We start from the raw sequence: 27,404 nt of genomic DNA, 5'->3' as shown, positions 1-27,404 counted from the left end.
TGGGTACAGAAACAAAGGAAACGAGGTGCGAGTAGAAACGGGCAGTTGTAGGAAGAAATTGTATTTGCATTGTTGGTGTGTACTGTCATGTAGTGTGATGAACTGGCACGGGAGTGTTATGTCTGGGGAAAGAGCTGTTTCGGAGGTAGAAGTACATAACCTCAAAACACGTTGATGAGGTGGTCCGAGCTCCAAGTGAAATAGAAAAGCGAAACACTGCGCAGCATACTTACCTGGCGTAGGGGCTACCCTGATCAAGCAGGGGGTTCCCCCAGGGTGAGGCTCTTCCCTTGCACTTCGGTTGAGCTGACCTCTGCGATTACCCCAAATGTGGGTAACTCGGGCGCGTAATTTTTGGTAGTCGGGACTGCGTTCGCGCTGTCCCGGTGAAAAAATTTCAACTTAGTAGTTGTGAAGTAGTGTGTTAAGAATTATGTACAGTGAAGTGTAATTTTTTTTTTTTTTTTCATCTGTGTATGGTATGTAATGCATTCGTAGGTCTCAAGTTTACGGTGCCTTGGCGAACAACCCCACCGTCTTGAAAGTGCGGAAGGAAGGTACGTAATTGTGCATGGTAATAGTTGAAAAAAGAAAAAAAAAATTCCCATGAACGATACTTGTCCAATTCGATTTTTCAGATTTCCCCCTCCCCGCCTCACCCCCGGGCCCAGTGGTTTAACGGTAACCGGCCCAGTGTGTAAACACTGGGCACAACAAAAAATTGTTTAAAGACTCATCAAATGTTCCCCTCCACGGAAATCTTAGTAAAAGGCGAAAGATTTATGCGTTTGAAGGGAAACCAGAGCACGGTTGAAACTTTGAAAATCCGGACTATATAGGAAAAATGTGCGGACCACCACTAATGGTGAAAATAGCGTACGGTCGTGCAGCCTGAAGCCGCGAATCGTCCGAAAATCGCCTCGTGGGACACGGCACTCGATATTTCGTGAAACCCTAGGTATGTTGCTAATGGAAAAAAGTTCCCCTCTCGACTGTGCCGTGGTGCCCGCCTTTTTGCCGAGGCGGACGCGACGACCCGAGTGCCGCCACGCGGCAAACGGTGTAACCAAGTGCCGCCACGCGGCAAACGGGGTAACCAAATGCACGCGGCGGTCGACCGTCGCCGTGGGTACAGAAACAAAGGAAACGAGGTGCGAGTAGAAACGGGCAGTTGTAGGAAGAAATTGTATTTGCATTGTTGGTGTGTACTGTCATGTAGTGTGATGAACTGGCACGGGAGTGTTATGTCTGGGGAAAGAGCTGTTTCGGAGGTAGAAGTACATAACCTCAAAACACGTTGATGAGGTGGTCCGAGCTCCAAGTGAAATAGAAAAGCGAAAACACTGCGCAGCATACTTACCTGGCGTAGGGGCTACCCTGATCAAGCAGGGGGTTCCCCCAGGGTGAGGCTCTTCCCTTGCACTTCGGTTGAGCTGACCTCTGCGATTACCCCAAATGTGGGTAACTCGGGCGCGTAATTTTTGGTAGTCGGGACTGCGTTCGCGCTGTCCCGGTGAAAAAATTTCAACTTAGTAGTTGTGAAGTAGTGTTAAGAATTATGTACAGTGAAGTGTAATTTTTTTTTTTTTTTTCATCTGTGTATGGTATGTAATGCATTCGTAGGTCTCAAGTTTACGGTGCCTTGGCGAACAACCCCACCGTCTTGAAAGTGCGGAAGGAAGGTACGTAATTGTGCATGGTAATAGTTGAAAAAAGAAAAAAAAAATTCCCATGAACGATACTTGTCCAATTCGATTTTTCAGATTTCCCCCTCCCCGCCTCACCCCCGGCCCAGTGGTTTAACGGTAACCGGCCCAGTGTGTAAACACTGGGCACAACAAAAAATTGTTTAAAGACTCATCAAATGTTCCCCTCCACGGAAATCTTTAGTAAAAGGCGAAAGATTTATGCGTTTGAAGGGAAACCAGAGCACGGTTGAAACTTTGAAAATCCGGACTATATAGGAAAAATGTGCGGACCACCACTAATGGTGAAAATAGCGTACGGTCGTGCAGCCTGAAGCCGCGAATCGTCCGAAAATCGCCTCGTGGGACACGGCACTCGATATTTCGTGAAACCCTAGGTATGTTGCTAATGGAAAAAAGTTCCCCTCTCGACTGTGCCGTGGTGCCCGCCTTTTTGCCGAGGCGGACGCGACGACCCGAGTGCCGCCACGCGGCAAACGGTGTAACCAAGTGCCGCCACGCGGCAAACGGGGTAACCAAATGCACGCGGCGGTCGACCGTCGCCGTGGGTACAGAAACAAAGGAAACGAGGTGCGAGTAGAAACGGGCAGTTGTAGGAAGAAATTGTATTTGCATTGTTGGTGTGTACTGTCATGTAGTGTGATGAACTGGCACGGGAGTGTTATGTCTGGGGAAAGAGCTGTTTCGGAGGTAGAAGTACATAACCTCAAAACACGTTGATGAGGTGGTCCGAGCTCCAAGTGAAATAGAAAAGCGAAACACTGCGCAGCATACTTACCTGGCGTAGGGGCTACCCTGATCAAGCAGGGGGTTCCCCCAGGGTGAGGCTCTTCCCTTGCACTTCGGTTGAGCTGACCTCTGCGATTACCCCAAATGTGGGTAACTCGGGCGCGTAATTTTTGGTAGTCGGGACTGCGTTCGCGCTGTCCCGGTGAAAAAAATTTCAACTTAGTAGTTGTGAAGTAGTGTTAAGAATTATGTACAGTGAAGTGTAATTTTTTTTTTTTTTTCATCTGTGTATGGTATGTAATGCATTCGTAGGTCTCAAGTTTACGGTGCCTTGGCGAACAACCCCACCGTCTTGAAAGTGCGGAAGGAAGGTACGTAATTGTGCATGGTAATAGTTGAAAAAAGAAAAAAAAAATTCCCATGAACGATACTTGTCCAATTCGATTTTTCAGATTTCCCCCTCCCGCCTCACCCCCGGGCCCAGTGGTTTAACGGTAACCGGCCCAGTGTGTAAACACTGGGCACAACAAAAAATTGTTTTAAAGACTCATCAAATGTTCCCCTCCACGGAAATCTTTAGTAAAAGGCGAAAGATTTATGCGTTTGAAGGGAAACCAGAGCACGGTTGAAACTTTGAAAATCCGGACTATATAGGAAAAATGTGCGGACCACCACTAATGGTGAAAATAGCGTACGGTCGTGCAGCCTGAAGCCGCGAATCGTCCGAAAATCGCCTCGTGGGACACGGCACTCGATATTTCGTGAAACCCTAGGTATGTTGCTAATGGAAAAAAGTTCCCCTCTCGACTGTGCCGTGGTGCCCGCCTTTTTGCCGAGGCGGACGCGACGACCCGAGTGCCGCCACGCGGCAAACGGTGTAACCAAGTGCCGCCACGCGGCAAACGGGGTAACCAAATGCACGCGGCGGTCGACCGTCGCCGTGGGTACAGAAACAAAGGAAACGAGGTGCGAGTAGAAACGGGCAGTTGTAGGAAGAAATTGTATTTGCATTGTTGGTGTGTACTGTCATGTAGTGTGATGAACTGGCACGGGAGTGTTATGTCTGGGGAAAGAGCTGTTTCGGAGGTAGAAGTACATAACCTCAAAACACGTTGATGAGGTGGTCCGAGCTCCAAGTGAAATAGAAAAGCGAAACACTGCGCAGCATACTTACCTGGCGTAGGGGCTACCCTGATCAAGCAGGGGGTTCCCCCAGGGTGAGGCTCTTCCCTTGCACTTCGGTTGAGCTGACCTCTGCGATTACCCCAAATGTGGGTAACTCGGGCGCGTAATTTTTGGTAGTCGGGACTGCGTTCGCGCTGTCCCGGTGAAAAAATTTCAACTTAGTAGTTGTGAAGTAGTGTTAAGAATTATGTACAGTGAAGTGTAATTTTTTTTTTTTTTTTTCATCTGTGTATGGTATGTAATGCATTCGTAGGTCTCAAGTTTACGGTGCCTTGGCGAACAACCCCACCGTCTTGAAAGTGCGGAAGGAAGGTACGTAATTGTGCATGGTAATAGTTGAAAAAAGAAAAAAAAAATTCCCATGAACGATACTTGTCCAATTCGATTTTTCAGATTTCCCCCTCCCCGCCTCACCCCCGGGCCCAGTGGTTTAACGGTAACCGGCCCAGTGTGTAAACACTGGGCACAACAAAAAATTGTTTAAAGACTCATCAAATGTTCCCCTCCACGGAAATCTTTAGTAAAAGGCGAAAGATTTATGCGTTTGAAGGGAAACCAGAGCACGGTTGAAACTTTGAAAATCCGGACTATATAGGAAAAATGTGCGGACCACCACTAATGGTGAAAATAGCGTACGGTCGTGCAGCCTGAAGCCGCGAATCGTCCGAAAATCGCCTCGTGGGACACGGCACTCGATATTTCGTGAAACCCTAGGTATGTTGCTAATGGAAAAAAGTTCCCCTCTCGACTGTGCCGTGGTGCCCGCCTTTTTGCCGAGGCGGACGCGACGACCCGAGTGCCGCCACGCGGCAAACGGTGTAACCAAGTGCCGCCACGCGGCAAACGGGGTAACCAAATGCACGCGGCGGTCGACCGTCGCCGTGGGTACAGAAACAAAGGAAACGAGGTGCGAGTAGAAACGGGCAGTTGTAGGAAGAAATTGTATTTGCATTGTTGGTGTGTACTGTCATGTAGTGTGATGAACTGGCACGGGAGTGTTATGTCTGGGGAAAGAGCTGTTTCGGAGGTAGAAGTACATAACCTCAAAACACGTTGATGAGGTGGTCCGAGCTCCAAGTGAAATAGAAAAGCGAAACACTGCGCAGCATACTTACCTGGCGTAGGGGCTACCCTGATCAAGCAGGGGGTTCCCCCAGGGTGAGGCTCTTCCCTTGCACTTCGGTTGAGCTGACCTCTGCGATTACCCCAAATGTGGGTAACTCGGGCGCGTAATTTTTGGTAGTCGGGACTGCGTTCGCGCTGTCCCGGTGAAAAAATTTCAACTTAGTAGTTGTGAAGTAGTGTTAAGAATTATGTACAGTGAAGTGTAATTTTTTTTTTTTTTTTCATCTGTGTATGGTATGTAATGCATTCGTAGGTCTCAAGTTTACGGTGCCTTGGCGAACAACCCCACCGTCTTGAAAGTGCGGAAGGAAGGTACGTAATTGTGCATGGTAATAGTTGAAAAAAGAAAAAAAAAATTCCCATGAACGATACTTGTCCAATTCGATTTTTCAGATTTCCCCCTCCCCGCCTCACCCCCGGGCCCAGTGGTTTAACGGTAACCGGCCCAGTGTGTAAACACTGGGCACAACAAAAAATTGTTTAAAGACTCATCAAATGTTCCCCTCCACGGAAATCTTTAGTAAAAGGCGAAAGATTTATGCGTTTGAAGGGAAACCAGAGCACGGTTGAAACTTTGAAAATCCGGACTATATAGGAAAAATGTGCGGACCACCACTAATGGTGAAAATAGCGTACGGTCGTGCAGCCTGAAGCCGCGAATCGTCCGAAAATCGCCTCGTGGGACACGGCACTCGATATTTCGTGAAACCCTAGGTATGTTGCTAATGGAAAAAAGTTCCCCTCTCGACTGTGCCGTGGTGCCCGCCTTTTTGCCGAGGCGGACGCGACGACCCGAGTGCCGCCACGCGGCAAACGGTGTAACCAAGTGCCGCCACGCGGCAAACGGGGTAACCAAATGCACGCGGCGGTCGACCGTCGCCGTGGGTACAGAAACAAAGGAAACGAGGTGCGAGTAGAAACGGGCAGTTGTAGGAAGAAATTGTATTTGCATTGTTGGTGTGTACTGTCATGTAGTGTGATGAACTGGCACGGGAGTGTTATGTCTGGGGAAAGAGCTGTTTCGGAGGTAGAAGTACATAACCTCAAAACACGTTGATGAGGTGGTCCGAGCTCCAAGTGAAATAGAAAAGCGAAACACTGCGCAGCATACTTACCTGGCGTAGGGGCTACCCTGATCAAGCAGGGGGTTCCCCCAGGGTGAGGCTCTTCCCTTGCACTTCGGTTGAGCTGACCTCTGCGATTACCCCAAATGTGGGTAACTCGGGCGCGTAATTTTTGGTAGTCGGGACTGCGTTCGCGCTGTCCCGGTGAAAAAATTTCAACTTAGTAGTTGTGAAGTAGTGTTAAGAATTATGTACAGTGAAGTGTAATTTTTTTTTTTTTTTTCATCTGTGTATGGTATGTAATGCATTCGTAGGTCTCAAGTTTACGGTGCCTTGGCGAACAACCCCACCGTCTTGAAAGTGCGGAAGGAAGGTACGTAATTGTGCATGGTAATAGTTGAAAAAAGAAAAAAAAAATTCCCATGAACGATACTTGTCCAATTCGATTTTTCAGATTTCCCCCTCCCCGCCTCACCCCCGGGCCCAGTGGTTTAACGGTAACCGGCCCAGTGTGTAAACACTGGGCACAACAAAAAATTGTTTAAAGACTCATCAAATGTTCCCCTCCACGGAAATCTTTAGTAAAAGGCGAAAGATTTATGCGTTTGAAGGGAAACCAGAGCACGGTTGAAACTTTGAAAATCCGGACTATATAGGAAAAATGTGCGGACCACCACTAATGGTGAAAATAGCGTACGGTCGTGCAGCCTGAAGCCGCGAATCGTCCGAAAATCGCCTCGTGGGACACGGCACTCGATATTTCGTGAAACCCTAGGTATGTTGCTAATGGAAAAAAGTTCCCCTCTCGACTGTGCCGTGGTGCCCGCCTTTTTGCCGAGGCGGACGCGACGACCCGAGTGCCGCCACGCGGCAAACGGTGTAACCAAGTGCCGCCACGCGGCAAACGGGGTAACCAAATGCACGCGGCGGTCGACCGTCGCCGTGGGTACAGAAACAAAGGAAACGAGGTGCGAGTAGAAACGGGCAGTTGTAGGAAGAAATTGTATTTGCATTGTTGGTGTGTACTGTCATGTAGTGTGATGAACTGGCACGGGAGTGTTATGTCTGGGGAAAGAGCTGTTTCGGAGGTAGAAGTACATAACCTCAAAACACGTTGATGAGGTGGTCCGAGCTCCAAGTGAAATAGAAAAGCGAAACACTGCGCAGCATACTTACCTGGCGTAGGGGCTACCCTGATCAAGCAGGGGGTTCCCCCAGGGTGAGGCTCTTCCCTTGCACTTCGGTTGAGCTGACCTCTGCGATTACCCCAAATGTGGGTAACTCGGGCGCGTAATTTTTGGTAGTCGGGACTGCGTTCGCGCTGTCCCGGTGAAAAAATTTCAACTTAGTAGTTGTGAAGTAGTGTTAAGAATTATGTACAGTGAAGTGTAATTTTTTTTTTTTTTTTCATCTGTGTATGGTATGTAATGCATTCGTAGGTCTCAAGTTTACGGTGCCTTGGCGAACAACCCCACCGTCTTGAAAGTGCGGAAGGAAGGTACGTAATTGTGCATGGTAATAGTTGAAAAAAGAAAAAAAAAATTCCCATGAACGATACTTGTCCAATTCGATTTTTCAGATTTCCCCCTCCCCGCCTCACCCCCGGGCCCAGTGGTTTAACGGTAACCGGCCCAGTGTGTAAACACTGGGCACAACAAAAAATTGTTTAAAGACTCATCAAATGTTCCCCTCCACGGAAATCTTTAGTAAAAGGCGAAAGATTTATGCGTTTGAAGGGAAACCAGAGCACGGTTGAAACTTTGAAAATCCGGACTATATAGGAAAAATGTGCGGACCACCACTAATGGTGAAAATAGCGTACGGTCGTGCAGCCTGAAGCCGCGAATCGTCCGAAAATCGCCTCGTGGGACACGGCACTCGATATTTCGTGAAACCCTAGGTATGTTGCTAATGGAAAAAAGTTCCCCTCTCGACTGTGCCGTGGTGCCCGCCTTTTTGCCGAGGCGGACGCGACGACCCGAGTGCCGCCACGCGGCAAACGGTGTAACCAAGTGCCGCCACGCGGCAAACGGGGTAACCAAATGCACGCGGCGGTCGACCGTCGCCGTGGGTACAGAAACAAAGGAAACGAGGTGCGAGTAGAAACGGGCAGTTGTAGGAAGAAATTGTATTTGCATTGTTGGTGTGTACTGTCATGTAGTGTGATGAACTGGCACGGGAGTGTTATGTCTGGGGAAAGAGCTGTTTCGGAGGTAGAAGTACATAACCTCAAAACACGTTGATGAGGTGGTCCGAGCTCCAAGTGAAATAGAAAAGCGAAACACTGCGCAGCATACTTACCTGGCGTAGGGGCTACCCTGATCAAGCAGGGGGTTCCCCCAGGGTGAGGCTCTTCCCTTGCACTTCGGTTGAGCTGACCTCTGCGATTACCCCAAATGTGGGTAACTCGGGCGCGTAATTTTTGGTAGTCGGGACTGCGTTCGCGCTGTCCCGGTGAAAAAATTTCAACTTAGTAGTTGTGAAGTAGTGTTAAGAATTATGTACAGTGAAGTGTAATTTTTTTTTTTTTTTTCATCTGTGTATGGTATGTAATGCATTCGTAGGTCTCAAGTTTACGGTGCCTTGGCGAACAACCCCACCGTCTTGAAAGTGCGGAAGGAAGGTACGTAATTGTGCATGGTAATAGTTGAAAAAAGAAAAAAAAAATTCCCATGAACGATACTTGTCCAATTCGATTTTTCAGATTTCCCCCTCCCCGCCTCACCCCCGGGCCCAGTGGTTTAACGGTAACCGGCCCAGTGTGTAAACACTGGGCACAACAAAAAATTGTTTAAAGACTCATCAAATGTTCCCCTCCACGGAAATCTTTAGTAAAAGGCGAAAGATTTATGCGTTTGAAGGGAAACCAGAGCACGGTTGAAACTTTGAAAATCCGGACTATATAGGAAAAATGTGCGGACCACCACTAATGGTGAAAATAGCGTACGGTCGTGCAGCCTGAAGCCGCGAATCGTCCGAAAATCGCCTCGTGGGACACGGCACTCGATATTTCGTGAAACCCTAGGTATGTTGCTAATGGAAAAAAGTTCCCCTCTCGACTGTGCCGTGGTGCCCGCCTTTTTGCCGAGGCGGACGCGACGACCCGAGTGCCGCCACGCGGCAAACGGTGTAACCAAGTGCCGCCACGCGGCAAACGGGGTAACCAAATGCACGCGGCGGTCGACCGTCGCCGTGGGTACAGAAACAAAGGAAACGAGGTGCGAGTAGAAACGGGCAGTTGTAGGAAGAAATTGTATTTGCATTGTTGGTGTGTACTGTCATGTAGTGTGATGAACTGGCACGGGAGTGTTATGTCTGGGGAAAGAGCTGTTTCGGAGGTAGAAGTACATAACCTCAAAACACGTTGATGAGGTGGTCCGAGCTCCAAGTGAAATAGAAAAGCGAAACACTGCGCAGCATACTTACCTGGCGTAGGGGCTACCCTGATCAAGCAGGGGGTTCCCCCAGGGTGAGGCTCTTCCCTTGCACTTCGGTTGAGCTGACCTCTGCGATTACCCCAAATGTGGGTAACTCGGGCGCGTAATTTTTGGTAGTCGGGACTGCGTTCGCGCTGTCCCGGTGAAAAAATTTCAACTTAGTAGTTGTGAAGTAGTGTTAAGAATTATGTACAGTGAAGTGTAATTTTTTTTTTTTTTTTCATCTGTGTATGGTATGTAATGCATTCGTAGGTCTCAAGTTTACGGTGCCTTGGCGAACAACCCCACCGTCTTGAAAGTGCGGAAGGAAGGTACGTAATTGTGCATGGTAATAGTTGAAAAAAGAAAAAAAAAATTCCCATGAACGATACTTGTCCAATTCGATTTTTCAGATTTCCCCCTCCCCGCCTCACCCCCGGGCCCAGTGGTTTAACGGTAACCGGCCCAGTGTGTAAACACTGGGCACAACAAAAAATTGTTTAAAGACTCATCAAATGTTCCCCTCCACGGAAATCTTTAGTAAAAGGCGAAAGATTTATGCGTTTGAAGGGAAACCAGAGCACGGTTGAAACTTTGAAAATCCGGACTATATAGGAAAAATGTGCGGACCACCACTAATGGTGAAAATAGCGTACGGTCGTGCAGCCTGAAGCCGCGAATCGTCCGAAAATCGCCTCGTGGGACACGGCACTCGATATTTCGTGAAACCCTAGGTATGTTGCTAATGGAAAAAAGTTCCCCTCTCGACTGTGCCGTGGTGCCCGCCTTTTTGCCGAGGCGGACGCGACGACCCGAGTGCCGCCACGCGGCAAACGGTGTAACCAAGTGCCGCCACGCGGCAAACGGGGTAACCAAATGCACGCGGCGGTCGACCGTCGCCGTGGGTACAGAAACAAAGGAAACGAGGTGCGAGTAGAAACGGGCAGTTGTAGGAAGAAATTGTATTTGCATTGTTGGTGTGTACTGTCATGTAGTGTGATGAACTGGCACGGGAGTGTTATGTCTGGGGAAAGAGCTGTTTCGGAGGTAGAAGTACATAACCTCAAAACACGTTGATGAGGTGGTCCGAGCTCCAAGTGAAATAGAAAAGCGAAACACTGCGCAGCATACTTACCTGGCGTAGGGGCTACCCTGATCAAGCAGGGGGTTCCCCCAGGGTGAGGCTCTTCCCTTGCACTTCGGTTGAGCTGACCTCTGCGATTACCCCAAATGTGGGTAACTCGGGCGCGTAATTTTTGGTAGTCGGGACTGCGTTCGCGCTGTCCCGGTGAAAAAATTTCAACTTAGTAGTTGTGAAGTAGTGTTAAGAATTATGTACAGTGAAGTGTAATTTTTTTTTTTTTTTTCATCTGTGTATGGTATGTAATGCATTCGTAGGTCTCAAGTTTACGGTGCCTTGGCGAACAACCCCACCGTCTTGAAAGTGCGGAAGGAAGGTACGTAATTGTGCATGGTAATAGTTGAAAAAAGAAAAAAAAAATTCCCATGAACGATACTTGTCCAATTCGATTTTTCAGATTTCCCCCTCCCCGCCTCACCCCCGGGCCCAGTGGTTTAACGGTAACCGGCCCAGTGTGTAAACACTGGGCACAACAAAAAATTGTTTAAAGACTCATCAAATGTTCCCCTCCACGGAAATCTTTAGTAAAAGGCGAAAGATTTATGCGTTTGAAGGGAAACCAGAGCACGGTTGAAACTTTGAAAATCCGGACTATATAGGAAAAATGTGCGGACCACCACTAATGGTGAAAATAGCGTACGGTCGTGCAGCCTGAAGCCGCGAATCGTCCGAAAATCGCCTCGTGGGACACGGCACTCGATATTTCGTGAAACCCTAGGTATGTTGCTAATGGAAAAAAGTTCCCCTCTCGACTGTGCCGTGGTGCCCGCCTTTTTGCCGAGGCGGACGCGACGACCCGAGTGCCGCCACGCGGCAAACGGTGTAACCAAGTGCCGCCACGCGGCAAACGGGGTAACCAAATGCACGCGGCGGTCGACCGTCGCCGTGGGTACAGAAACAAAGGAAACGAGGTGCGAGTAGAAACGGGCAGTTGTAGGAAGAAATTGTATTTGCATTGTTGGTGTGTACTGTCATGTAGTGTGATGAACTGGCACGGGAGTGTTATGTCTGGGGAAAGAGCTGTTTCGGAGGTAGAAGTACATAACCTCAAAACACGTTGATGAGGTGGTCCGAGCTCCAAGTGAAATAGAAAAGCGAAACACTGCGCAGCATACTTACCTGGCGTAGGGGCTACCCTGATCAAGCAGGGGGTTCCCCCAGGGTGAGGCTCTTCCCTTGCACTTCGGTTGAGCTGACCTCTGCGATTACCCCAAATGTGGGTAACTCGGGCGCGTAATTTTTGGTAGTCGGGACTGCGTTCGCGCTGTCCCGGTGAAAAAATTTCAACTTAGTAGTTGTGAAGTAGTGTTAAGAATTATGTACAGTGAAGTGTAATTTTTTTTTTTTTTTTCATCTGTGTATGGTATGTAATGCATTCGTAGGTCTCAAGTTTACGGTGCCTTGGCGAACAACCCCACCGTCTTGAAAGTGCGGAAGGAAGGTACGTAATTGTGCATGGTAATAGTTGAAAAAAGAAAAAAAAAATTCCCATGAACGATACTTGTCCAATTCGATTTTTCAGATTTCCCCCTCCCCGCCTCACCCCCGGGCCCAGTGGTTTAACGGTAACCGGCCCAGTGTGTAAACACTGGGCACAACAAAAAATTGTTTAAAGACTCATCAAATGTTCCCCTCCACGGAAATCTTTAGTAAAAGGCGAAAGATTTATGCGTTTGAAGGGAAACCAGAGCACGGTTGAAACTTTGAAAATCCGGACTATATAGGAAAAATGTGCGGACCACCACTAATGGTGAAAATAGCGTACGGTCGTGCAGCCTGAAGCCGCGAATCGTCCGAAAATCGCCTCGTGGGACACGGCACTCGATATTTCGTGAAACCCTAGGTATGTTGCTAATGGAAAAAAGTTCCCCTCTCGACTGTGCCGTGGTGCCCGCCTTTTTGCCGAGGCGGACGCGACGACCCGAGTGCCGCCACGCGGCAAACGGTGTAACCAAGTGCCGCCACGCGGCAAACGGGGTAACCAAATGCACGCGGCGGTCGACCGTCGCCGTGGGTACAGAAACAAAGGAAACGAGGTGCGAGTAGAAACGGGCAGTTGTAGGAAGAAATTGTATTTGCATTGTTGGTGTGTACTGTCATGTAGTGTGATGAACTGGCACGGGAGTGTTATGTCTGGGGAAAGAGCTGTTTCGGAGGTAGAAGTACATAACCTCAAAACACGTTGATGAGGTGGTCCGAGCTCCAAGTGAAATAGAAAAGCGAAACACTGCGCAGCATACTTACCTGGCGTAGGGGCTACCCTGATCAAGCAGGGGGTTCCCCCAGGGTGAGGCTCTTCCCTTGCACTTCGGTTGAGCTGACCTCTGCGATTACCCCAAATGTGGGTAACTCGGGCGCGTAATTTTTGGTAGTCGGGACTGCGTTCGCGCTGTCCCGGTGAAAAAATTTCAACTTAGTAGTTGTGAAGTAGTGTTAAGAATTATGTACAGTGAAGTGTAATTTTTTTTTTTTTTTTCATCTGTGTATGGTATGTAATGCATTCGTAGGTCTCAAGTTTACGGTGCCTTGGCGAACAACCCCACCGTCTTGAAAGTGCGGAAGGAAGGTACGTAATTGTGCATGGTAATAGTTGAAAAAAGAAAAAAAAAATTCCCATGAACGATACTTGTCCAATTCGATTTTTCAGATTTCCCCCTCCCCGCCTCACCCCCGGGCCCAGTGGTTTAACGGTAACCGGCCCAGTGTGTAAACACTGGGCACAACAAAAAATTGTTTAAAGACTCATCAAATGTTCCCCTCCACGGAAATCTTTAGTAAAAGGCGAAAGATTTATGCGTTTGAAGGGAAACCAGAGCACGGTTGAAACTTTGAAAATCCGGACTATATAGGAAAAATGTGCGGACCACCACTAATGGTGAAAATAGCGTACGGTCGTGCAGCCTGAAGCCGCGAATCGTCCGAAAATCGCCTCGTGGGACACGGCACTCGATATTTCGTGAAACCCTAGGTATGTTGCTAATGGAAAAAAGTTCCCCTCTCGACTGTGCCGTGGTGCCCGCCTTTTTGCCGAGGCGGACGCGACGACCCGAGTGCCGCCACGCGGCAAACGGTGTAACCAAGTGCCGCCACGCGGCAAACGGGGTAACCAAATGCACGCGGCGGTCGACCGTCGCCGTGGGTACAGAAACAAAGGAAACGAGGTGCGAGTAGAAACGGGCAGTTGTAGGAAGAAATTGTATTTGCATTGTTGGTGTGTACTGTCATGTAGTGTGATGAACTGGCACGGGAGTGTTATGTCTGGGGAAAGAGCTGTTTCGGAGGTAGAAGTACATAACCTCAAAACACGTTGATGAGGTGGTCCGAGCTCCAAGTGAAATAGAAAAGCGAAACACTGCGCAGCATACTTACCTGGCGTAGGGGCTACCCTGATCAAGCAGGGGGTTCCCCCAGGGTGAGGCTCTTCCCTTGCACTTCGGTTGAGCTGACCTCTGCGATTACCCCAAATGTGGGTAACTCGGGCGCGTAATTTTTGGTAGTCGGGACTGCGTTCGCGCTGTCCCGGTGAAAAAATTTCAACTTAGTAGTTGTGAAGTAGTGTTAAGAATTATGTACAGTGAAGTGTAATTTTTTTTTTTTTTTTCATCTGTGTATGGTATGTAATGCATTCGTAGGTCTCAAGTTTACGGTGCCTTGGCGAACAACCCCACCGTCTTGAAAGTGCGGAAGGAAGGTACGTAATTGTGCATGGTAATAGTTGAAAAAAGAAAAAAAAAATTCCCATGAACGATACTTGTCCAATTCGATTTTTCAGATTTCCCCCTCCCCGCCTCACCCCCGGGCCCAGTGGTTTAACGGTAACCGGCCCAGTGTGTAAACACTGGGCACAACAAAAAATTGTTTAAAGACTCATCAAATGTTCCCCTCCACGGAAATCTTTAGTTTTTTTTTTTTTTTTTTTTTTTTTTTTTTTTTTTTTTTTTTTTATCAAAGGGAACTCCCACTGAAGGGAGTTACCCACCAAAAAATTCATCTTTAATATAAAAAGCGGATACAGGTGAACACAAATAAAACACAACATAGAACACGAATACATGGCCACAAGGGCGAATGGTGACAATCTTTATTCAACACTGACGAAACGGGGCCCCTCCGACGATACCGTCCTAGAGGTCCAGCTGCTTGTTGGGCGGCGAATCTTCTGTGGGCTGCCGGGGGCGACTCGGGGCGCAGAAGGTGCCGGGCCGCAGATGAAGACGGTCCGGAGCAGTGGCGATGTTAGGCAGTAGTTCACTGAGAGCAGAGATCTTGATGGGATGATGCCTGGTAACATTCCTCAGAGCCAACCGTGGACGTGGTGATCACCGTCGTCAGCTGCCGGGCCCACCAGCCGCGACTGCACCAGCGTCAACGTCATCAGGGTCAGGGCGTCTCAAATGATCGTAGGTAAAGAGCGGTCGGCGGGGGTGAGGGGCGTCAGGCAGGGGCTCTGCAAGGAGTCGGATCAGGGGGTTGTCAGAACGCCGGCAGTGGCGGAGAAACTTCTTAGTCACCTTGCAGAGCAGCTCGTGTAAGTGCGGGAGCCCAGTCTGGTCCAGGAGGGTCTGTCGGAAGGTGGCGCGAGGGAGACCGAGCAGGAGGCGGGCACCGAGAAAGTAGGACCGGGTGATCGGACGGAGGTTGTACAGAGAGGAGTGGACCCAAGCCGGGCACGCGTAGAGGAAGTGGGGAAGAACAAAGGAACGGTAGGCAGTCACACGAACGTCGAGAGGGGTGCCGGATGTCGGTCTGAGTATGGTGGCCAGCTGAGCCATGACGGCACGGGACTTGGTGCGGATTGAGTCGAGGTGCGGCAGAAAAGTAAAGGTATTGTCTAGGGTGACCCCCAGATAACGGATGCGAGGCGACCAGGGGATGGCTACGGTGGAGATGACTGGCGGGTGGTCGTGGTGTGGATGAAGTCGGGAGAAGAGGATGGATCGTGATTTAGAGTGATTGAGCCCGATGCCATGCGCGAGGAACTGATTGTTGAGGGAAGTGAGGCCGCGGCCGAGACGGTCGCAGAGCAGCCGCTCGGAAACTGAAGAGGCCAGGAGACAGGTATCATCGGCGTACTGGACAAGATAGGTGCCGGGAGGGGGCTTGAGATCAGAGATGTGGAGGGTAAAAAGTAGCGGTGAGAGAATGGCGCCCTGGGGGACGCCGGCGGAGATGGGGCGGGGGCCGGAGAGGACCCCCTCCACCCGAACCCGGAAGGTGCGACCCTCCAGGAAGGAGCAGAGGAGGCGGATGAGATGAGATGAGAGGTCGGTGGCAGAGAGGCGCTGGAGGAGCTGGGCATGCGGAACGGAATCGAAAGCACGGGCGAGGTCAAGAAGCACCATGCCCGTGTGTTGCCGCCTGGCGAATCCCTGGACCACCAGGTGCTCCACACGGGCAATGGCGTGGGTCGTCGAGTGGCGGGGGCGGAAACCGAACTGGTGGCGGGGTAGAAGGTCCAGGGTGGTGACTTGAAAGAGGAGACGGCGGTGGATCGCCCGTTCCGCGACCTTGGACAGAATAGGAAGAAGCGAGATGGGCCGAAAAGATGAAGGGAGAGACGGGGGCTTGCCAGGTTTGGGGATGGGTGAGACGACGGCGGTTTTCCAGGGGGTGGGGAAGTGGCAGAGGAGGAACATTGCGTTGAAAAGACGGGTCAGAAACACAAGGGCCTTGCGAGGTAGGGCACGGAGCACGGGGGAGGGCAGAGAGTCGTGGCCAGGAGCAGAACGGGGCCGAAGGCGGGCGAGCAGGGTGCGGACCTCGGAAGGCGTGACGAGCGGCAGGGGGAAGGTGGCCGGAAGGGGGGGCAAAGTGACGTGGCGAGACAGGAGGCGGGCCCCGTCCTCGTCGTCCGAAGACTCGGAGGACAGGGAAGGGCCGGGTGCGGATGCGAAGGTGGTCGCCAGGTAGGCGGCCACCGCCTCGGATCGCTCCGAGGCCGTTTCCGCCACACCCGTGGGGGTGGTCAACGGGGGGATGGTGGTAGGAACCGAGCGGAGACGACGGACGTGAGACCAGAGGGAGCCGGAGCAAGCAGAGAGGGATTGGAGACGCCGAGTCTCCAGACGGGCCCTCCACTCCGCGACCAATCGCCGGCAGCGCCCCCGCAGCACCAGGTACACCCGCCGGTGCAGCAGGGAACGACTAGCCTGCCAGAGGACGCGGAAGCGGTTGCGCAAGGACAAGGCGTCCCGGAGGTAAGGCGGAAATGGGTCGACAAGGGGACGGGGGGGAACCAGAGGTATGTTGGCAGAGGCGGCCGCGGAAATGGCGTCGGTCAGCGAGAGAACGTTGGCGTCAAGGCGGGCAGGGGTATCGAACGGAACAGACAGGTCTATGGCAGCGGAGAGGGAACGCTGAAAACCGCCCCAGTCGGCCTTGGGAAAATCGAAGCGGGGGAGGTGGGGGTTAGAACGGGGGTGAAAGTGAAGTGTGGCAAGAACAGGCAAGTGGTCGGAGGTGCCGGAGGTGATGGTGGTGAGATCCGAGAGAATGGGGAGGGGCGTGGACAGTGCAAAGTCGATGATGCTGGGTTGCCGGTTGAGCTGGGCCGGAAAAAATGTCGGGGTCGGAGGGGCATAAAGAGAGAGAGGAGTACGCCGAAGGAGTTGCCGGAGGGAGCTGCCCCGCCGGTTCGCGGCGGCACAGCCCCAGAAGGGATGGGTGGCGTTGAAGTCCCCGGCCAGCACGACGTGGGCGTCGAGCCGACCGAGGGCGACAACGTCGGCCGTGGGAAAGGCGTACTGAGGGGGGAGGTACAAGGATACCAAGGTCAGGGAGTACGGGAGGCCGTGCAAGCGCACAGCAACCGCCTCGGCCGCGGGGGAAGAAGGGATGCGACGGCGATGATGTGAAATGGTGTTGCGGACGAGTAACGCCACCCCCCCGCCCCGACCATCGCGATCGGCACGGTGGACCGCATACCCGGGGACCAGGACGGGGGCAGAGGGGGAGAGCCAGGTCTCAGAAAGGAACACGACGTCGGGCGATCGCTCGTGGAGCAGGTGCAAAAGGTCGTGGAGCTTAGGGAGGAGGGAAAAGACGTTCCAGATGAGGACACTAAGGGGAGGGGCGGGATCCATCGAAGAAATTCAGAAGGGCCTGGAGGAGCACTTCGAACTTCTCGGTGGAGGTGCGGGCTCGGGAGAGTGCCGTCAGGACAGACCGGATGAGCGGGAGGTACTGTCGGATGAATGAAATGAAGTCGTGAATGAGGGATGAAAGCGACGAGCAGTCTGAGTCGGAGGCAAGCGGTCGAGAGTCAGAAGAAGGAGCGGAAGGAGGAGGGTGCGAGGTGGCAGAGGGGGGAACAACCGGTACAACGGGGGGAGGGCGTGCCCAAGCATTGGTGGAGAGAGCAGGAAACGTCTTGGGATCGGACAGGGGCGGGACAGAGGGCCCGGTCCCCACGGCAGTCGTCGTGGCGTCAGTGAGTCGTTGAGGGTGTCGGCGCAGGTAAGCCTGAATCACGCGACAGTCAGTGGAAGTAGCGAAGTGGGCCCCGTCACAAAGCGTGCAGCGTCGGGTAGTCGAGGTGCAGTCCCGAGACCAGTGGGGCCCAGCGCACTTGAAACAGGCGAGGTCCCGGTGGCATCGGGAGGACGGGTGTCCAGGCCGCTGGCAGCGGTAGCACTGAGGTACGCGCCCCGAGCCGCGGTATTTCTCAACTGCCACCACCCAGCAGCCCAATGTCTTCAACTTCAGGAAGGGGGCTGCCTCACCCAGACCGGATGTAGTGACCAGGAAAGGCCGGGTCGTTGAAGTAGGAGAGGTGCGCATGGCCACCACAGATGCCACAGGTAGGTGCAGGTCGAGCAGGGACTGGGTGACCTCGTCAGCCGTCGTGGAGAGAGGGAGTTTCTTGATCACAACTCGATCGGCACGCTCGTCGGGGCGGAGATGGGTGTAGGGTTTATATCCGAGGCGTTGGAGTTCGTCAAATAGGAGCTGGTGGTCCTGAGGGTTGCTGGTATAAAAGGAGGTGCGGTCATTGACGGAGGTGACAGAGAGAGGACCGGAGAGGAGAGACTGAAAACGTTGTGCAGTGGCGAAGGGGCCGGCTGTGGGCGTGAGAAGGCAGGCGATCGGAGGCATGCGAGGCGTGCGAGGAGTGGAGGTAGGCGGGCGAGGCGCCGCCGAGGAGGAGGCACGAGGCTGCGAGGCTGGAGGGCGGGGTGGAGCACGAGATGAGCTGGGACTCGTCGAAGAGGGGCCCGGGAGAGTGGTGAAGGGCACAGGAGGAGGTTGCGTGTCGGGCCGGTGCCGCTTAGCATGCTGCTTGCGGCGGGGCTTGGCAGTCAAGGGTCGGTCCGAGGAGGCAGCCCCAGCGCCGTCGTCGGTGTCGGTATCCGGTAGACTGAGGAGACTGTCGTAGCGGTTGCTGGTAGGGACGGCATCGTCGGAGGAGTGCTGGTCGGGGTGGGCGCGCTTGACGGTCTTCGTGGGAACGATGAAGCCGGTGTCCATGGGAGTAGCAGTCGCAGCAGGAGGAACGGCGGCAGGCGGTGAGTCGGTCGGCAACAGCGGAAGAGAAGGCGCAGGAGACATGATCGGTGAAGTGATGCAGGCCGTGGTGGTAGTAGTAGTCACAGTTGGTGGTGTTGGAGCAGAGGTAGTCGTAGGCAGAGCGAGGATGGTGGAGACGTCCAGGCCGTGAAGATGTTTCGTCTCGCTGACCTTAATGCAAACAGTCTGGGTGCGCAGCCCGGCTGGCGCGGGGGAGGGAGGCGGAGCCACCCCCCCGACCCCAGCAGCGCCCGCCTCCCCAGACCCGACTTGCATGGTCTCCAAGCGCTGGCGATGCGGTCCACAGTATTGTCGTGGCTGGGGTGGCCGATTGTCAGTAGTCATCTCATCGCCAGAACCGGCCTCGGCCGAGGGCCTCGGACCAAAGTCGTCCCCGCCCTGGTTCGGCGTCATCGGGAGAGAGTCCATTCCAAACTCTCCCCTCGGCCTCCCCAATAGGCTACAACTTGGTTGCCGGGAGTCACAAGAAGTGGCCTCGGCCGATGGCCTCTGACCGAGGTCGCCCCCGCCCTGGTTTGGCTTCATCGGGAGGGAGTCCATTCCAAACTCCCCCCTCAGCCGCCCCAATAGGCCGCGACTCGGTGGCGCACAGCACTCACAAGAAGAAGACCTAGGATCTAAGAACTAGATCTACACAAGAGCACTCCTGGTGGTCGACTCAGGAACTAGCAGCAGCAGGTCTCGGCGGCTCGCTGAAATTGCTGAAAGGAAACCAGTTAGTGAATGGCCAAAAGTGCTCAGATTTGCTTCAAAAAGCTTTTAAAAAATTCCCCTGAACAGTTTGATGCCTTTGAAGGGAAACCAGAGCACGGTTGAAACTTTGAAAATCCGGACTATATAGGAAAAATGTGCGGACCACCACTAATGGTGAAAATAGCGTACGGTCGTGCAGCCTGAAGCCGCGAATCGTCCGAAAATCGCCTCGTGGGACACGGCACTCGATATTTCGTGAAACCCTAGGTATGTTGCTAATGGAAAAAAGTTCCCCTCTCGACTGTGCCGTGGTGCCCGCCTTTTTGCCGAGGCGGACGCGACGACCCGAGTGCCGCCACGCGGCAAACGGTGTAACCAAGTGCCGCCACGCGGCAAACGGGGTAACCAAATGCACGCGGCGGTCGACCGTCGCCGTGGGTACAGAAACAAAGGAAACGAGGTGCGAGTAGAAACGGGCAGTTGTAGGAAGAAATTGTATTTGCATTGTTGGTGTGTACTGTCATGTAGTGTGATGAACTGGCACGGGAGTGTTATGTCTGGGGAAAGAGCTGTTTCGGAGGTAGAAGTACATAACCTCAAAACACGTTGATGAGGTGGTCCGAGCTCCAAGTGAAATAGAAAAGCGAAACACTGCGCAGCATACTTACCTGGCGTAGGGGCTACCCTGATCAAGCAGGGGGTTCCCCCAGGGTGAGGCTCTTCCCTTGCACTTCGGTTGAGCTGACCTCTGCGATTACCCCAAATGTGGGTAACTCGGGCGCGTAATTTTTGGTAGTCGGGACTGCGTTCGCGCTGTCCCGGTGAAAAAATTTCAACTTAGTAGTTGTGAAGTAGTGTTAAGAATTATGTACAGTGAAGTGTAATTTTTTTTTTTTTTTTCATCTGTGTATGGTATGTAATGCATTCGTAGGTCTCAAGTTTACGGTGCCTTGGCGAACAACCCCACCGTCTTGAAAGTGCGGAAGGAAGGTACGTAATTGTGCATGGTAATAGTTGAAAAAAGAAAAAAAAAATTCCCATGAACGATACTTGTCCAATTCGATTTTTCAGATTTCCCCCTCCCCGCCTCACCCCCGGGCCCAGTGGTTTAACGGTAACCGGCCCAGTGTGTAAACACTGGGCACAACAAAAAATTGTTTAAAGACTCATCAAATGTTCCCCTCCACGGAAATCTTTAGTAAAAGGCGAAAGATTTATGCGTTTGAAGGGAAACCAGAGCACGGTTGAAACTTTGAAAATCCGGACTATATAGGAAAAATGTGCGGACCACCACTAATGGTGAAAATAGCGTACGGTCGTGCAGCCTGAAGCCGCGAATCGTCCGAAAATCGCCTCGTGGGACACGGCACTCGATATTTCGTGAAACCCTAGGTATGTTGCTAATGGAAAAAAGTTCCCCTCTCGACTGTGCCGTGGTGCCCGCCTTTTTGCCGAGGCGGACGCGACGACCCGAGTGCCGCCACGCGGCAAACGGTGTAACCAAGTGCCGCCACGCGGCAAACGGGGTAACCAAATGCACGCGGCGGTCGACCGTCGCCGTGGGTACAGAAACAAAGGAAACGAGGTGCGAGTAGAAACGGGCAGTTGTAGGAAGAAATTGTATTTGCATTGTTGGTGTGTACTGTCATGTAGTGTGATGAACTGGCACGGGAGTGTTATGTCTGGGGAAAGAGCTGTTTCGGAGGTAGAAGTACATAACCTCAAAACACGTTGATGAGGTGGTCCGAGCTCCAAGTGAAATAGAAAAGCGAAACACTGCGCAGCATACTTACCTGGCGTAGGGGCTACCCTGATCAAGCAGGGGGTTCCCCCAGGGTGAGGCTCTTCCCTTGCACTTCGGTTGAGCTGACCTCTGCGATTACCCCAAATGTGGGTAACTCGGGCGCGTAATTTTTGGTAGTCGGGACTGCGTTCGCGCTGTCCCGGTGAAAAAATTTCAACTTAGTAGTTGTGAAGTAGTGTTAAGAATTATGTACAGTGAAGTGTAATTTTTTTTTTTTTTTTCATCTGTGTATGGTATGTAATGCATTCGTAGGTCTCAAGTTTACGGTGCCTTGGCGAACAACCCCACCGTCTTGAAAGTGCGGAAGGAAGGTACGTAATTGTGCATGGTAATAGTTGAAAAAAGAAAAAAAAAATTCCCATGAACGATACTTGTCCAATTCGATTTTTCAGATTTCCCCCTCCCCGCCTCACCCCCGGGCCCAGTGGTTTAACGGTAACCGGCCCAGTGTGTAAACACTGGGCACAACAAAAAATTGTTTAAAGACTCATCAAATGTTCCCCTCCACGGAAATCTTTAGTAAAAGGCGAAAGATTTATGCGTTTGAAGGGAAACCAGAGCACGGTTGAAACTTTGAAAATCCGGACTATATAGGAAAAATGTGCGGACCACCACTAATGGTGAAAATAGCGTACGGTCGTGCAGCCTGAAGCCGCGAATCGTCCGAAAATCGCCTCGTGGGACACGGCACTCGATATTTCGTGAAACCCTAGGTATGTTGCTAATGGAAAAAAGTTCCCCTCTCGACTGTGCCGTGGTGCCCGCCTTTTTGCCGAGGCGGACGCGACGACCCGAGTGCCGCCACGCGGCAAACGGTGTAACCAAGTGCCGCCACGCGGCAAACGGGGTAACCAAATGCACGCGGCGGTCGACCGTCGCCGTGGGTACAGAAACAAAGGAAACGAGGTGCGAGTAGAAACGGGCAGTTGTAGGAAGAAATTGTATTTGCATTGTTGGTGTGTACTGTCATGTAGTGTGATGAACTGGCACGGGAGTGTTATGTCTGGGGAAAGAGCTGTTTCGGAGGTAGAAGTACATAACCTCAAAACACGTTGATGAGGTGGTCCGAGCTCCAAGTGAAATAGAAAAGCGAAACACTGCGCAGCATACTTACCTGGCGTAGGGGCTACCCTGATCAAGCAGGGGGTTCCCCCAGGGTGAGGCTCTTCCCTTGCACTTCGGTTGAGCTGACCTCTGCGATTACCCCAAATGTGGGTAACTCGGGCGCGTAATTTTTGGTAGTCGGGACTGCGTTCGCGCTGTCCCGGTGAAAAAATTTCAACTTAGTAGTTGTGAAGTAGTGTTAAGAATTATGTACAGTGAAGTGTAATTTTTTTTTTTTTTTTCATCTGTGTATGGTATGTAATGCATTCGTAGGTCTCAAGTTTACGGTGCCTTGGCGAACAACCCCACCGTCTTGAAAGTGCGGAAGGAAGGTACGTAATTGTGCATGGTAATAGTTGAAAAAAGAAAAAAAAAATTCCCATGAACGATACTTGTCCAATTCGATTTTTCAGATTTCCCCCTCCCCGCCTCACCCCCGGGCCCAGTGGTTTAACGGTAACCGGCCCAGTGTGTAAACACTGGGCACAACAAAAAATTGTTTAAAGACTCATCAAATGTTCCCCTCCACGGAAATCTTTAGTAAAAGGCGAAAGATTTATGCGTTTGAAGGGAAACCAGAGCACGGTTGAAACTTTGAAAATCCGGACTATATAGGAAAAATGTGCGGACCACCACTAATGGTGAAAATAGCGTACGGTCGTGCAGCCTGAAGCCGCGAATCGTCCGAAAATCGCCTCGTGGGACACGGCACTCGATATTTCGTGAAACCCTAGGTATGTTGCTAATGGAAAAAAGTTCCCCTCTCGACTGTGCCGTGGTGCCCGCCTTTTTGCCGAGGCGGACGCGACGACCCGAGTGCCGCCACGCGGCAAACGGTGTAACCAAGTGCCGCCACGCGGCAAACGGGGTAACCAAATGCACGCGGCGGTCGACCGTCGCCGTGGGTACAGAAACAAAGGAAACGAGGTGCGAGTAGAAACGGGCAGTTGTAGGAAGAAATTGTATTTGCATTGTTGGTGTGTACTGTCATGTAGTGTGATGAACTGGCACGGGAGTGTTATGTCTGGGGAAAGAGCTGTTTCGGAGGTAGAAGTACATAACCTCAAAACACGTTGATGAGGTGGTCCGAGCTCCAAGTGAAATAGAAAAGCGAAACACTGCGCAGCATACTTACCTGGCGTAGGGGCTACCCTGATCAAGCAGGGGGTTCCCCCAGGGTGAGGCTCTTCCCTTGCACTTCGGTTGAGCTGACCTCTGCGATTACCCCAAATGTGGGTAACTCGGGCGCGTAATTTTTGGTAGTCGGGACTGCGTTCGCGCTGTCCCGGTGAAAAAATTTCAACTTAGTAGTTGTGAAGTAGTGTTAAGAATTATGTACAGTGAAGTGTAATTTTTTTTTTTTTTTTCATCTGTGTATGGTATGTAATGCATTCGTAGGTCTCAAGTTTACGGTGCCTTGGCGAACAACCCCACCGTCTTGAAAGTGCGGAAGGAAGGTACGTAATTGTGCATGGTAATAGTTGAAAAAAGAAAAAAAAAATTCCCATGAACGATACTTGTCCAATTCGATTTTTCAGATTTCCCCCTCCCCGCCTCACCCCCGGGCCCAGTGGTTTAACGGTAACCGGCCCAGTGTGTAAACACTGGGCACAACAAAAAATTGTTTAAAGACTCATCAAATGTTCCCCTCCACGGAAATCTTTAGTAAAAGGCGAAAGATTTATGCGTTTGAAGGGAAACCAGAGCACGGTTGAAACTTTGAAAATCCGGACTATATAGGAAAAATGTGCGGACCACCACTAATGGTGAAAATAGCGTACGGTCGTGCAGCCTGAAGCCGCGAATCGTCCGAAAATCGCCTCGTGGGACACGGCACTCGATATTTCGTGAAACCCTAGGTATGTTGCTAATGGAAAAAAGTTCCCCTCTCGACTGTGCCGTGGTGCCCGCCTTTTTGCCGAGGCGGACGCGACGACCCGAGTGCCGCCACGCGGCAAACGGTGTAACCAAGTGCCGCCACGCGGCAAACGGGGTAACCAAATGCACGCGGCGGTCGACCGTCGCCGTGGGTACAGAAACAAAGGAAACGAGGTGCGAGTAGAAACGGGCAGTTGTAGGAAGAAATTGTATTTGCATTGTTGGTGTGTACTGTCATGTAGTGTGATGAACTGGCACGGGAGTGTTATGTCTGGGGAAAGAGCTGTTTCGGAGGTAGAAGTACATAACCTCAAAACACGTTGATGAGGTGGTCCGAGCTCCAAGTGAAATAGAAAAGCGAAACACTGCGCAGCATACTTACCTGGCGTAGGGGCTACCCTGATCAAGCAGGGGGTTCCCCCAGGGTGAGGCTCTTCCCTTGCACTTCGGTTGAGCTGACCTCTGCGATTACCCCAAATGTGGGTAACTCGGGCGCGTAATTTTTGGTAGTCGGGACTGCGTTCGCGCTGTCCCGGTGAAAAAATTTCAACTTAGTAGTTGTGAAGTAGTGTTAAGAATTATGTACAGTGAAGTGTAATTTTTTTTTTTTTTTTCATCTGTGTATGGTATGTAATGCATTCGTAGGTCTCAAGTTTACGGTGCCTTGGCGAACAACCCCACCGTCTTGAAAGTGCGGAAGGAAGGTACGTAATTGTGCATGGTAATAGTTGAAAAAAGAAAAAAAAAATTCCCATGAACGATACTTGTCCAATTCGATTTTTCAGATTTCCCCCTCCCCGCCTCACCCCCGGGCCCAGTGGTTTAACGGTAACCGGCCCAGTGTGTAAACACTGGGCACAACAAAAAATTGTTTAAAGACTCATCAAATGTTCCCCTCCACGGAAATCTTTAGTAAAAGGCGAAAGATTTATGCGTTTGAAGGGAAACCAGAGCACGGTTGAAACTTTGAAAATCCGGACTATATAGGAAAAATGTGCGGACCACCACTAATGGTGAAAATAGCGTACGGTCGTGCAGCCTGAAGCCGCGAATCGTCCGAAAATCGCCTCGTGGGACACGGCACTCGATATTTCGTGAAACCCTAGGTATGTTGCTAATGGAAAAAAGTTCCCCTCTCGACTGTGCCGTGGTGCCCGCCTTTTTGCCGAGGCGGACGCGACGACCCGAGTGCCGCCACGCGGCAAACGGTGTAACCAAGTGCCGCCACGCGGCAAACGGGGTAACCAAATGCACGCGGCGGTCGACCGTCGCCGTGGGTACAGAAACAAAGGAAACGAGGTGCGAGTAGAAACGGGCAGTTGTAGGAAGAAATTGTATTTGCATTGTTGGTGTGTACTGTCATGTAGTGTGATGAACTGGCACGGGAGTGTTATGTCTGGGGAAAGAGCTGTTTCGGAGGTAGAAGTACATAACCTCAAAACACGTTGATGAGGTGGTCCGAGCTCCAAGTGAAATAGAAAAGCGAAACACTGCGCAGCATACTTACCTGGCGTAGGGGCTACCCTGATCAAGCAGGGGGTTCCCCCAGGGTGAGGCTCTTCCCTTGCACTTCGGTTGAGCTGACCTCTGCGATTACCCCAAATGTGGGTAACTCGGGCGCGTAATTTTTGGTAGTCGGGACTGCGTTCGCGCTGTCCCGGTGAAAAAATTTCAACTTAGTAGTTGTGAAGTAGTGTTAAGAATTATGTACAGTGAAGTGTAATTTTTTTTTTTTTTTTCATCTGTGTATGGTATGTAATGCATTCGTAGGTCTCAAGTTTACGGTGCCTTGGCGAACAACCCCACCGTCTTGAAAGTGCGGAAGGAAGGTACGTAATTGTGCATGGTAATAGTTGAAAAAAGAAAAAAAAAATTCCCATGAACGATACTTGTCCAATTCGATTTTTCAGATTTCCCCCTCCCCGCCTCACCCCCGGGCCCAGTGGTTTAACGGTAACCGGCCCAGTGTGTAAACACTGGGCACAACAAAAAATTGTTTAAAGACTCATCAAATGTTCCCCTCCACGGAAATCTTTAGTAAAAGGCGAAAGATTTATGCGTTTGAAGGGAAACCAGAGCACGGTTGAAACTTTGAAAATCCGGACTATATAGGAAAAATGTGCGGACCACCACTAATGGTGAAAATAGCGTACGGTCGTGCAGCCTGAAGCCGCGAATCGTCCGAAAATCGCCTCGTGGGACACGGCACTCGATATTTCGTGAAACCCTAGGTATGTTGCTAATGGAAAAAAGTTCCCCTCTCGACTGTGCCGTGGTGCCCGCCTTTTTGCCGAGGCGGACGCGACGACCCGAGTGCCGCCACGCGGCAAACGGTGTAACCAAGTGCCGCCACGCGGCAAACGGGGTAACCAAATGCACGCGGCGGTCGACCGTCGCCGTGGGTACAGAAACAAAGGAAACGAGGTGCGAGTAGAAACGGGCAGTTGTAGGAAGAAATTGTATTTGCATTGTTGGTGTGTACTGTCATGTAGTGTGATGAACTGGCACGGGAGTGTTATGTCTGGGGAAAGAGCTGTTTCGGAGGTAGAAGTACATAACCTCAAAACACGTTGATGAGGTGGTCCGAGCTCCAAGTGAAATAGAAAAGCGAAACACTGCGCAGCATACTTACCTGGCGTAGGGGCTACCCTGATCAAGCAGGGGGTTCCCCCAGGGTGAGGCTCTTCCCTTGCACTTCGGTTGAGCTGACCTCTGCGATTACCCCAAATGTGGGTAACTCGGGCGCGTAATTTTTGGTAGTCGGGACTGCGTTCGCGCTGTCCCGGTGAAAAAATTTCAACTTAGTAGTTGTGAAGTAGTGTTAAGAATTATGTACAGTGAAGTGTAATTTTTTTTTTTTTTTTCATCTGTGTATGGTATGTAATGCATTCGTAGGTCTCAAGTTTACGGTGCCTTGGCGAACAACCCCACCGTCTTGAAAGTGCGGAAGGAAGGTACGTAATTGTGCATGGTAATAGTTGAAAAAAGAAAAAAAAAATTCCCATGAACGATACTTGTCCAATTCGATTTTTC

The 27,404-nt window shown here is 51.3% G+C and overlaps 38 non-coding genes across 38 annotated transcripts; 20 read left to right on the top strand and 18 right to left on the bottom strand.

The window, feature by feature from the left end:
* Nucleotides 1-225: 225 nt before the first annotated feature.
* On the top strand, nucleotides 226-388 carry LOC134545291 (U1 spliceosomal RNA). Its single transcript, XR_010078419.1, has one exon. It is a non-coding gene; the product is annotated as a U1 spliceosomal RNA (small nuclear RNA).
* Nucleotides 389-689: 301 nt separating this feature from the next.
* Nucleotides 690-808, bottom strand: LOC134545312 (U5 spliceosomal RNA). The gene has a single exon (XR_010078439.1). It is a non-coding gene; the product is annotated as a U5 spliceosomal RNA (small nuclear RNA).
* A 544-nt stretch (nucleotides 809-1,352) lies between these two features.
* LOC134545290 (U1 spliceosomal RNA) lies at nucleotides 1,353-1,515 on the top strand. Its single transcript, XR_010078418.1, has one exon. It is a non-coding gene; the product is annotated as a U1 spliceosomal RNA (small nuclear RNA).
* Nucleotides 1,516-1,813: 298 nt separating this feature from the next.
* On the bottom strand, nucleotides 1,814-1,933 carry LOC134545310 (U5 spliceosomal RNA). Its single transcript, XR_010078437.1, has one exon. It is a non-coding gene; the product is annotated as a U5 spliceosomal RNA (small nuclear RNA).
* A 543-nt stretch (nucleotides 1,934-2,476) lies between these two features.
* Nucleotides 2,477-2,639, top strand: LOC134545289 (U1 spliceosomal RNA). Its single transcript, XR_010078417.1, has one exon. It is a non-coding gene; the product is annotated as a U1 spliceosomal RNA (small nuclear RNA).
* Nucleotides 2,640-2,937: 298 nt separating this feature from the next.
* Nucleotides 2,938-3,058, bottom strand: LOC134545311 (U5 spliceosomal RNA). Its single transcript, XR_010078438.1, has one exon. It is a non-coding gene; the product is annotated as a U5 spliceosomal RNA (small nuclear RNA).
* A 543-nt stretch (nucleotides 3,059-3,601) lies between these two features.
* On the top strand, nucleotides 3,602-3,764 carry LOC134545288 (U1 spliceosomal RNA). The gene has a single exon (XR_010078416.1). It is a non-coding gene; the product is annotated as a U1 spliceosomal RNA (small nuclear RNA).
* A 300-nt stretch (nucleotides 3,765-4,064) lies between these two features.
* Nucleotides 4,065-4,184, bottom strand: LOC134545308 (U5 spliceosomal RNA). Its single transcript, XR_010078435.1, has one exon. It is a non-coding gene; the product is annotated as a U5 spliceosomal RNA (small nuclear RNA).
* Nucleotides 4,185-4,727: 543 nt separating this feature from the next.
* On the top strand, nucleotides 4,728-4,890 carry LOC134545287 (U1 spliceosomal RNA). Its single transcript, XR_010078415.1, has one exon. It is a non-coding gene; the product is annotated as a U1 spliceosomal RNA (small nuclear RNA).
* A 299-nt stretch (nucleotides 4,891-5,189) lies between these two features.
* On the bottom strand, nucleotides 5,190-5,309 carry LOC134545307 (U5 spliceosomal RNA). The gene has a single exon (XR_010078434.1). It is a non-coding gene; the product is annotated as a U5 spliceosomal RNA (small nuclear RNA).
* A 543-nt stretch (nucleotides 5,310-5,852) lies between these two features.
* LOC134545285 (U1 spliceosomal RNA) lies at nucleotides 5,853-6,015 on the top strand. The gene has a single exon (XR_010078413.1). It is a non-coding gene; the product is annotated as a U1 spliceosomal RNA (small nuclear RNA).
* Nucleotides 6,016-6,314: 299 nt separating this feature from the next.
* LOC134545306 (U5 spliceosomal RNA) lies at nucleotides 6,315-6,434 on the bottom strand. The gene has a single exon (XR_010078433.1). It is a non-coding gene; the product is annotated as a U5 spliceosomal RNA (small nuclear RNA).
* Nucleotides 6,435-6,977: 543 nt separating this feature from the next.
* LOC134545284 (U1 spliceosomal RNA) lies at nucleotides 6,978-7,140 on the top strand. The gene has a single exon (XR_010078412.1). It is a non-coding gene; the product is annotated as a U1 spliceosomal RNA (small nuclear RNA).
* A 299-nt stretch (nucleotides 7,141-7,439) lies between these two features.
* Nucleotides 7,440-7,559, bottom strand: LOC134545305 (U5 spliceosomal RNA). The gene has a single exon (XR_010078432.1). It is a non-coding gene; the product is annotated as a U5 spliceosomal RNA (small nuclear RNA).
* Nucleotides 7,560-8,102: 543 nt separating this feature from the next.
* On the top strand, nucleotides 8,103-8,265 carry LOC134545283 (U1 spliceosomal RNA). The gene has a single exon (XR_010078411.1). It is a non-coding gene; the product is annotated as a U1 spliceosomal RNA (small nuclear RNA).
* Nucleotides 8,266-8,564: 299 nt separating this feature from the next.
* On the bottom strand, nucleotides 8,565-8,684 carry LOC134545304 (U5 spliceosomal RNA). The gene has a single exon (XR_010078431.1). It is a non-coding gene; the product is annotated as a U5 spliceosomal RNA (small nuclear RNA).
* Nucleotides 8,685-9,227: 543 nt separating this feature from the next.
* On the top strand, nucleotides 9,228-9,390 carry LOC134545282 (U1 spliceosomal RNA). The gene has a single exon (XR_010078410.1). It is a non-coding gene; the product is annotated as a U1 spliceosomal RNA (small nuclear RNA).
* A 299-nt stretch (nucleotides 9,391-9,689) lies between these two features.
* Nucleotides 9,690-9,809, bottom strand: LOC134545303 (U5 spliceosomal RNA). The gene has a single exon (XR_010078430.1). It is a non-coding gene; the product is annotated as a U5 spliceosomal RNA (small nuclear RNA).
* Nucleotides 9,810-10,352: 543 nt separating this feature from the next.
* LOC134545280 (U1 spliceosomal RNA) lies at nucleotides 10,353-10,515 on the top strand. Its single transcript, XR_010078409.1, has one exon. It is a non-coding gene; the product is annotated as a U1 spliceosomal RNA (small nuclear RNA).
* A 299-nt stretch (nucleotides 10,516-10,814) lies between these two features.
* On the bottom strand, nucleotides 10,815-10,934 carry LOC134545302 (U5 spliceosomal RNA). Its single transcript, XR_010078429.1, has one exon. It is a non-coding gene; the product is annotated as a U5 spliceosomal RNA (small nuclear RNA).
* Nucleotides 10,935-11,477: 543 nt separating this feature from the next.
* LOC134545279 (U1 spliceosomal RNA) lies at nucleotides 11,478-11,640 on the top strand. The gene has a single exon (XR_010078408.1). It is a non-coding gene; the product is annotated as a U1 spliceosomal RNA (small nuclear RNA).
* A 299-nt stretch (nucleotides 11,641-11,939) lies between these two features.
* Nucleotides 11,940-12,059, bottom strand: LOC134545301 (U5 spliceosomal RNA). Its single transcript, XR_010078428.1, has one exon. It is a non-coding gene; the product is annotated as a U5 spliceosomal RNA (small nuclear RNA).
* Nucleotides 12,060-12,602: 543 nt separating this feature from the next.
* On the top strand, nucleotides 12,603-12,765 carry LOC134545278 (U1 spliceosomal RNA). The gene has a single exon (XR_010078407.1). It is a non-coding gene; the product is annotated as a U1 spliceosomal RNA (small nuclear RNA).
* A 299-nt stretch (nucleotides 12,766-13,064) lies between these two features.
* LOC134545300 (U5 spliceosomal RNA) lies at nucleotides 13,065-13,184 on the bottom strand. Its single transcript, XR_010078427.1, has one exon. It is a non-coding gene; the product is annotated as a U5 spliceosomal RNA (small nuclear RNA).
* Nucleotides 13,185-13,727: 543 nt separating this feature from the next.
* On the top strand, nucleotides 13,728-13,890 carry LOC134545277 (U1 spliceosomal RNA). Its single transcript, XR_010078406.1, has one exon. It is a non-coding gene; the product is annotated as a U1 spliceosomal RNA (small nuclear RNA).
* Nucleotides 13,891-20,245: 6,355 nt separating this feature from the next.
* On the top strand, nucleotides 20,246-20,408 carry LOC134545276 (U1 spliceosomal RNA). Its single transcript, XR_010078405.1, has one exon. It is a non-coding gene; the product is annotated as a U1 spliceosomal RNA (small nuclear RNA).
* Nucleotides 20,409-20,707: 299 nt separating this feature from the next.
* Nucleotides 20,708-20,827, bottom strand: LOC134545299 (U5 spliceosomal RNA). The gene has a single exon (XR_010078426.1). It is a non-coding gene; the product is annotated as a U5 spliceosomal RNA (small nuclear RNA).
* A 543-nt stretch (nucleotides 20,828-21,370) lies between these two features.
* On the top strand, nucleotides 21,371-21,533 carry LOC134545275 (U1 spliceosomal RNA). The gene has a single exon (XR_010078404.1). It is a non-coding gene; the product is annotated as a U1 spliceosomal RNA (small nuclear RNA).
* Nucleotides 21,534-21,832: 299 nt separating this feature from the next.
* On the bottom strand, nucleotides 21,833-21,952 carry LOC134545296 (U5 spliceosomal RNA). Its single transcript, XR_010078424.1, has one exon. It is a non-coding gene; the product is annotated as a U5 spliceosomal RNA (small nuclear RNA).
* A 543-nt stretch (nucleotides 21,953-22,495) lies between these two features.
* Nucleotides 22,496-22,658, top strand: LOC134545314 (U1 spliceosomal RNA). Its single transcript, XR_010078440.1, has one exon. It is a non-coding gene; the product is annotated as a U1 spliceosomal RNA (small nuclear RNA).
* A 299-nt stretch (nucleotides 22,659-22,957) lies between these two features.
* On the bottom strand, nucleotides 22,958-23,077 carry LOC134545295 (U5 spliceosomal RNA). The gene has a single exon (XR_010078423.1). It is a non-coding gene; the product is annotated as a U5 spliceosomal RNA (small nuclear RNA).
* A 543-nt stretch (nucleotides 23,078-23,620) lies between these two features.
* Nucleotides 23,621-23,783, top strand: LOC134545309 (U1 spliceosomal RNA). The gene has a single exon (XR_010078436.1). It is a non-coding gene; the product is annotated as a U1 spliceosomal RNA (small nuclear RNA).
* Nucleotides 23,784-24,082: 299 nt separating this feature from the next.
* Nucleotides 24,083-24,202, bottom strand: LOC134545294 (U5 spliceosomal RNA). Its single transcript, XR_010078422.1, has one exon. It is a non-coding gene; the product is annotated as a U5 spliceosomal RNA (small nuclear RNA).
* Nucleotides 24,203-24,745: 543 nt separating this feature from the next.
* LOC134545298 (U1 spliceosomal RNA) lies at nucleotides 24,746-24,908 on the top strand. Its single transcript, XR_010078425.1, has one exon. It is a non-coding gene; the product is annotated as a U1 spliceosomal RNA (small nuclear RNA).
* A 299-nt stretch (nucleotides 24,909-25,207) lies between these two features.
* LOC134545293 (U5 spliceosomal RNA) lies at nucleotides 25,208-25,327 on the bottom strand. Its single transcript, XR_010078421.1, has one exon. It is a non-coding gene; the product is annotated as a U5 spliceosomal RNA (small nuclear RNA).
* A 543-nt stretch (nucleotides 25,328-25,870) lies between these two features.
* LOC134545286 (U1 spliceosomal RNA) lies at nucleotides 25,871-26,033 on the top strand. Its single transcript, XR_010078414.1, has one exon. It is a non-coding gene; the product is annotated as a U1 spliceosomal RNA (small nuclear RNA).
* A 299-nt stretch (nucleotides 26,034-26,332) lies between these two features.
* Nucleotides 26,333-26,452, bottom strand: LOC134545292 (U5 spliceosomal RNA). The gene has a single exon (XR_010078420.1). It is a non-coding gene; the product is annotated as a U5 spliceosomal RNA (small nuclear RNA).
* Nucleotides 26,453-26,995: 543 nt separating this feature from the next.
* LOC134545274 (U1 spliceosomal RNA) lies at nucleotides 26,996-27,158 on the top strand. The gene has a single exon (XR_010078403.1). It is a non-coding gene; the product is annotated as a U1 spliceosomal RNA (small nuclear RNA).
* Nucleotides 27,159-27,404: the final 246 nt, after the last annotated feature.

The sequence above is a fragment of the Bacillus rossius genome, unplaced genomic scaffold (genome assembly GCF_032445375.1).
Source record: "Bacillus rossius redtenbacheri isolate Brsri unplaced genomic scaffold, Brsri_v3 Brsri_v3_scf656, whole genome shotgun sequence".
Lineage (NCBI taxonomy): Eukaryota > Metazoa > Arthropoda > Insecta > Phasmatodea > Bacillidae > Bacillus > Bacillus rossius.
This window is presented reverse-complemented; position numbering and strand designations above follow the sequence as displayed.